Source organism: Gossypium hirsutum, chromosome A06, assembly GCF_007990345.1.
Source record: "Gossypium hirsutum isolate 1008001.06 chromosome A06, Gossypium_hirsutum_v2.1, whole genome shotgun sequence".
NCBI lineage: Eukaryota > Viridiplantae > Streptophyta > Magnoliopsida > Malvales > Malvaceae > Gossypium > Gossypium hirsutum.
This window is the reverse complement of record NC_053429.1, coordinates 10324219-10332301: the sequence shown is the minus strand read 5'-3', so window position 1 is coordinate 10332301 and position 8083 is coordinate 10324219. Positions and strand designations below refer to the sequence as shown.

At 29.2% G+C, this 8083-nt stretch overlaps 1 long non-coding RNA gene across 1 annotated transcript; it reads left to right on the top strand.

Annotated features, from left to right (window-relative positions):
- The first annotated feature begins 5612 nt into the window (after window positions 1-5612).
- LOC121230410 (uncharacterized) lies at window positions 5613-6501 on the top strand. The gene is made up of 2 exons (XR_005928389.1): window positions 5613-5871; window positions 6153-6501. It is a non-coding gene; the product is annotated as an uncharacterized lncRNA (long non-coding RNA).
- Window positions 6502-8083: the final 1582 nt, after the last annotated feature.

Genomic DNA, 8083 nt, shown 5'->3' with positions numbered 1-8083 from the left:
TTATGGTGATTTTCCAAAGTCACATTACTACTGCTGTCCCAAGCAGATTTATTACCAAATCACTCTTTCATACACCTATCTTGCATGCATGTTATTTAAACATGTATATCACCAATCAATCATCACATATCTATGATTTTACTTAAGTATAATCTCCATTTCATCATTTTAAAGCACAACATGTTAGCTGATTTTTCCCTTTAACATCTAAGGCACATGCATGCTCATTTGTTTGGCTCAACTTCACCTATCTTCCATTTTTCATCAAAAGAACATGAAACAACAACCATTTCCTTCATTTTAATTCATGACTAAATGCTCACAACACAACTAAAAATCAAAATATACTTCAAGAGTTAAGGTAGAATCAAGAAGAACTCATGAACCTCAAAATAGAAGCAAGGTACCAAGAACTTACCTTCAATTTTCTTCCTCCTAATGACCGAATACTCAATAGCTTTCTCCTCTCCTTTCTCTTCTCTAACTTTCAGCTATGATGAACAAAGATGGACAAAACTTTGTTCTTTTCACCCCTTTTTCTTTTAATAAAACTTCATATTTCATCCATTTAATTCTTTAATACAAAAGACATGAAATTCTTATCATGAAACATTTACCTAACCCATTATCATGAAACATTTACCTAACCCATTATCATGGAACATTTACCTAACCTATTATCAATTTGTATCAATTTGTACCATAAACTATGGATATCAAGTGCACATTTTGTCTATAACAACATGATGGCTGGCCACTTCATGTAAAATGGGAGGTTTGTCATGCAAATCCTCCTATTTTGCACTCCTATTTATTTGGCCACTTCAATTTAGCCTATAGCATTTTCAAATATTTTCACATAGGTTCTATTTCATAATTTCACCCCTTTTTCTTATGGAACAAAAATTAACTAAAATTGTCGGGTTCTATCTTAAGTTTGGGCTTTCTAGAGGCCCACTAACATAATTAAACCTATGCCAACATTCACAGGATTCCCAAAAATTGGGGCGTTACAAAATATGATTGCAATCTTAGATATGATACAATCTTAGATATGATTGCAATCTTATATATGATATACAATCTTAGAAGATATGATTTTGTAATCTTGGAGATTTAATTTGTAGATATCCTTTGATCTTAACCGTTGATGTAATTGATCTGTACCGTTGGATTTGGAGAGGCTCAACTATAAATAGAGGCCTCTCCCTTCATTGTAAAACACTTGAGTTTTGGGAAGCAATAAGAATTCTTGAGAGCATTCACTCAAATTTCTCTCCCTCTTGCGTTCTTACTCTCTCTGGTTTGTTCTTATTTTATTCTTCGTCTATCTTAATTTTTCAACCTTTTTTAATTTCACCCCTTTTTTATATACTTTTAAACTTATTTTTAATTTATTATATATATTATTTATTATATTATTTATATTTTCAAAATTTGTAAATTATTTTTATATATTATATTTTAACTTATATATCTTATATATTTATTTATTTATATTATACATTATTTTAAAAACTTATATTTTATATTATATATTATAAATTATTTCATTTATTATTATTTTTATATACTATCATATATTATCTATTTTAAAATTCACTATTAAATATTATATTTTTATGTATTATTAAATGTTTATATTATTTGATATAATACAATATCATATTTTTTTATTATTTTATCTTAAAATTAAAGTTTATCTATAATATATTATTATCACCCATTTTTAAATTGTATTTTAATTATATACACATATATCCAAATTACTCACTTTATTTTATTAAACCTTTTTATATTTTTTATATTATAAATTGTCCATGTATTAAATGCTATTTTCATGATTTTATAAAGTGTTGATTGCTTGATAATATATGTTACTATATTATTATTATTTTTATTTTTATATATTATTGTATTTGTTTGTCTTGTTTCGTTTTTATACAATCATACATCATGCATCATTTTCTCGTTTATTAATATGTTTAAATATATGTTGAATTACATGTTTATATATTTTATCTATTCTTCTTTAATATATGTTGTTTTTTATGTATATTTTACTTATTTAAAATTTGCCATATTTTATATTTCTTATATATATATTAATTAATGTATGACATTTATGTTATTGTTATTATGCTTTTATTTACCTATTTCTATAATATGTTATCTTGTATGTTATGTTTTATTATGTTAATGTGCTCCTTCATGCATCAGTTTTAAAAACGAGACTTCAAAGTTTTCAAAAATAAAAAGGCAATGCTAGGTGTTTGGAAGCTTCGAAAAAGTAGTGCCCTAACTTATTGGGTTGCAACTTTTCTTGTTGAGTTCGAATAGTCAAGTACCCTTTTAATTTTTTTTAAGGTTTTCAAAATACGAGCAACTGTCTTGGAATTTCAAAGCGTTGTGTCCTAACTTATTGGATGTGGCATTTTTTCGTTTCGAGATAGGGATTTCAAAAAGGGGGGCTAACTTAGTGTCAATATTTTGATACGAGTGAATCTCAATTTTCAAAATCAAAATATTCTAAAGAGGATTGCATCTTAAAATTTTTGAATTTCTGACATTAAAGACACTTGATAATCAATTAGGTACCAATTTTTGGGCATTACGAGGGTGCTAACCATTCCTCGTACGTAACCGGCTCACGAACCCATTTTCTGATTTCGTACACCAAAACTAATGATTTTAAAAGAAAACATTTTATAAGGTGATCCAATCACACCTAAAAAGATTGGTGGCGACTCCCGTTTTCGTTTTTTAAAATCGATTCCCATTTTCCAAAACTCGATTTGAAAATGGTTTCGACAATCACAACGTGATATACGGAGATGATCACACCGCGATGAAGAAATGACAAAGTTGCGATATCAATCCATGAATTTTTAAAACTTTACGATTTGGTCCTAATTCGAGTGTGGACTATTATAAGAGTATTCTTAAGCCCTTGTAAGTTTCGGAATTGATTGAATATCATATCATATGCTTCTTGTCTTGTATGCATTTAAAAGTATAATGACACGAATTGGATGTTTATTGATTGTGATTACTTCGATAACTAGTGTAGTATATTGTAGCTCAGACCCACCGATAGGTCGAGTAAGGGGTGTTACAACAGCAATGGTCAATCAATATATAATTATATAATCTACATGTTAATAAACCATTGGAGGGGCAAATTAAGAGTCACAATCATGGGGCAGAGGAATTTTATTCATAAATTCATATAACTATCTATATTTGTAGTCAAATAACTAAAAAGCCAAAAGCTGATACATCGGGTATACAACTTTTGTATAACATATCTTTATTTACAATAGTGGAATTCATAGCTCAATAAAAGGAAAAATAATATCCTCTTATGAGCATTACATGATAGCTAGAAAAGTAACGTGACCATGGGTTATTTGTCTAGGAAAAATAATTTAACTATTATTTGTATATTATAAAATATATGACATTTCATAACATAGCTTCATTTACAATAGTCTATAGTTTGGATTGAGCAAATTGGTTAAAGGACTACTATGTTGTCTATCAAATCCAAATGAGAAAATATATTATCTTGGGTATCGGAGTGGTTTACTCCCAAAATATAGATACGTAGATGTTGTCGAAACCATTTTTTTGAAAACAGGCATCGACTTTGTTTGAAAGCGAAGATTAAAACGGGAGTCGCCACTGATCTTTATTAGGTGTGATCGGATCACCTTTGCTTTAATAAAACGTTTAAGTTTATTAAAACGGGGTTTTTGGTCTACGAATCTCGAAAGAACGGGTTCGGGAATCGGTTACGTGCAAGGAAGGATTAGCACCCTCGTCATGCCCAAAATTGGTACCGAATTGATTAATTAGTGTCTTAATGTCGAAAGTTGAAAATCGAGAACGAATTTAAAATACGATCCTTTTTTATTAACGTTGATTTCAAAAATGCTTGAATTTAATCAAAACAACTGTTAAAGATTTCCTCGTCTCAAGATATCAGAGTATCACATCCCGTAAGTTAGGACACAATACCATGAACTCCCGAGTGTAAGTTTGTCTTTAATTTTAATTGGAAATCCATATATTTTAAAACTCAAAAGGATATTTGGCTATTTAGAATCAACGAGAGAACCAAAACCCCGTAACTTAAGGCAAAATTCCTTGATGTTCCAAAACCCGAAACATTGCTTTATTTTAAAATTTTTGCTTTTGAATAATAGCAAATCCGATATTTGAACGACGTAGATTATTTGTTTGGATTAAAATAAAACAATTATTGGATAAATGTAAAGAGGCTTGATTTATGGGGCGAGAATATGAAATAAAAGTATGGTGCGATATGGAACGATGATACCTGCATAAAATATTCCACAAGCGAAAGGCAATAATATGAACACGAGTAAGTGAATTAACGTACATGTAATGGCAATAATCTCACAATATTCAAATAATAACATCGATAAATAGATGCCAATGAATTAAATGATAAAAAGGTATAAAACAAATTAAAACAAATGAAATGTAAATAAATTTTAGAATGATAATAAATGAGTTTAAAATAAATAATGTAAAAAAAGAATTTTAAAATCTATAATACACAAAGAAAATAAAAAAATGACATATATGAATAATTTTAAAATAGATAATATGTATATATGAAAGTGTAAAATAAATAATATGTAGAAATCTAAAATAATAATAAAAGCATTTAAAATAAATAAAAAGGGTATAAAATAAAGTATATGAAATAATTTTAAAATAAATAATATATAAGTCAATTTGAAATGATATATAACAAGTTTAAGATATATAATATGTAAAAGAATTAAAAAAAAAATACAACATAAATATGTTTTATAATAATAACGGTTCAAAGGTAATATAAAAAGAGTTATTTGAAATATATAATATACAATAACTTAAAGATAAACAATATAAAATAATTTGAAGTAAATATAACAAAGCAGTTTTAAAAGAATAATAAATATATAAAAACTTGAAATAAACTATATATATGCATATGTATAATGGGTAAGGAGTATAAAATAAACAATACATGTAAAATAGATTAGGATAAAATATACACATAAATCAAAATAAAATAAATAATAAACATTTGAATAAACATCATATTAAAATAAGTTAAAATAGATGTAAAATAAATAACCTATAAGATATTTAAAAACCATATAATAAAACGTTTTTTTAAAGGGATTAGTAAATGATTTAAATAAATCTAGGACGTGATTGAAAACAAATCAAAATTTGAAGTATAGATCATAGATAACATAAAGCTGCTAGGGACCTCAATAAAACGCGCCTAAATTCGTGAGGATGAAATGGGACAATATCCCAAGCCCAAACGTGCACGTTAAGCCCCATAGAACAGATGACCGATTTAAAAAACAAGCAATATCTGGTGGCCAAATTAAGAGAAAAAGAGAAGATAAAATAGGGCTTGATCGAAGGACGCTAAAAGATGGAGGGACTTCATGTGCAGATATCTCAATAATTGAGGATGCACATATCCACACCCCACCAAACGCGTCTTTTTTTCATTTGTTTAAAAAACAAAGCCCTTTTTTTTTACTTCACTTCAACCATTTTTTTTAACAAAATCAAAAGCTCCCCTATTTTTCTTTCTATTTCTCTTCTAGGGTTCATAAAACCCATAATTGCACGGCGCCAGACTACCGTGGCTCCACCGTAGGCGGTGGTCGGAGCCACGTAAAGGTTAGATTTTTAGTCCCTTTTAAGATGAATCTGAAGGCAATCCTTTTTAGCCTGGAAAAAAGAAGAAAAAACAAACTCTCTCCACCCTTTAATAGTCCGATTTCTGCGCCGGAGAAGGACTTCCAACGACGAAACCGCTGGATGGCTCAGGTAAGGCTTTCTCCTTTCTCTTGCTCTTCTTTATGCCTTAAAGATTGATTCGTAAAAAGAAAATATAAAAGTAAAAAGAGACAGAAAAACGAAAGAAAAAAAGAAATCAAAATTAACACCTTTTTTTTTACTTCTATTCTACTTTTTGGATCTTAGTGTCCGTAAAAAAAATTACAAAGAGGGGATTTTGGCTTTTGAAGCCGTTTACAAGACGGTTCAATGTCGTTCTTTTTGTCGTTTTTGTTTGTCCTTGTTGTCTTTATTTTTCCTGCAAGTGTTAGAGGCGTGGAAGGTCGGTGGTTGGCTCGTGAGGAGACGAGGCGGCACGCGTGGTGGCCAAGGCTGAGGCGGCTGAAGCTTGGAAGGGGCTAGGGTTTGTTGCTGAAAAATTTTAAAATTGTGGGCTAGGGCTGGTTTGGGCTTGTTGGATTTTAATTAGGTTTTAAGGTTTGGGCTAAAATTTGGGTAGCCGATTTGGTTTTTTTATTTTTGTTATGGACTTTTATTATTCATTTGGGTTTAATTGGGTTAGACCAAAATTGGCTATTACAGATGTGATTGTCTAGATTGACAATACATTGGACAAAACCTAAGTCGAATTAATCCTAGATCTGTTTATAGATTAATTCACTTGTGACATTTATAGTATGACTTACCTCAATTCTAAGCAAGTGATTAACTATATATGTGTGACTCGTATACTTTGATGTATTGAAAGCCTGAGTTCAAATAACTAAAAAGCAAAAAGTTGATACATTGAGTATATAACTTTTGCATGACGTAACTTCATTTACAATAGTAAAATTAATAGTCCAATAAAAGAATAAATAATATACTCTTATTGTAACACCCTATGACCCTCATCCTTCGCCGGAATAGATTCACAAGGTATTACCTATCAAAAGACAGATCAGACTAGCCATTCATAATCAATCATGCATAAAATATAGTTTCTTTGATCTTTCAACCATGAAAAAATTTTAACCAAATTAAAATAACTAATAAATTTCAAAATAATCGACACATAAGTCCATTGAACGATATACTCATGTTTAGGAATTAAACAAGCCATTTTCACATGGCTAGAATATTTACAATTTCAAAATATAACTTGTTTCAAAAGAGAGCTAAGCCTATACATGCCATCTTTTAAAATATAAACTATCAAAAAGTACCAAAACAGTGATGATAGTGTGGATAACTTTGGACTTGAATCCCCGAACTCGTAGCTTTCAAACAAGATCTATAAAATAGGACAAAAACAAAAACATTCATAGTAAGCAATTAAGCTAAGTAAGTCTTAAGTATTTTAAACAACAAAACTTATTTATGCACATTATTCACATATAACATATTCGAAATGCAACACTAATTAGCCGAATATGCATAGCCACATTAAATCCATTTCATTGACTTATCATTTCTTCAAAGTTCGAATTACATAATCATACCATCTAAATGACTCAAAGTAATTCTTTGATTCGACTTTATAGAGTTAATTCAGAGCACTGCATTCACATATAATTTCAATGATCATAATCACATATATAACATATACTTTCATGTACTAAATTCAAAATGGCTGAATACAAATATACACAACCACATTTCATATACTTCTCGTTTCACTTCGTAATTTAATTAACATTATCCTCATATGCATAAACAATTTATACGTACCTGAACAATTTAATCTATCAAACGAATCTAGATGTCGTATAGCATAAATCTCATATTCATAAACTTTTATTATTTCACCGGCAATTAGCATGCTAGGTATAAACCTGAACTTATCACCGGCACGAGGCCTGCTAGACATTAAGTCTGAAACTCATTTACTGGCATTATGCCAGCTAGGCTCATGGCTTGAAACAATTTCACCAGCTAAAAGCTTGCTGAGCCATAGGCCTGAATAATAATTCGAATATAAATTTCACAAAATCATAATATATGCACTTCTTGTATTTATGCATTTCACACAAGTTAATTACATTAGTCCACTTAGACTTCATTCATGTATAATCACTTAATAACTATCACACTATTGTTTCTTAATTTACCATTACATATCTTCCATCTCATGAATATAACTTACGGCAATATGATCATAACAATTTCCTTATTTCGCTTTCATGCATACCATTCGGCTTTATGCATATGTATATATGTATATATACTAAAAGTATGGCTAAATTCTCGTGACATATCATGA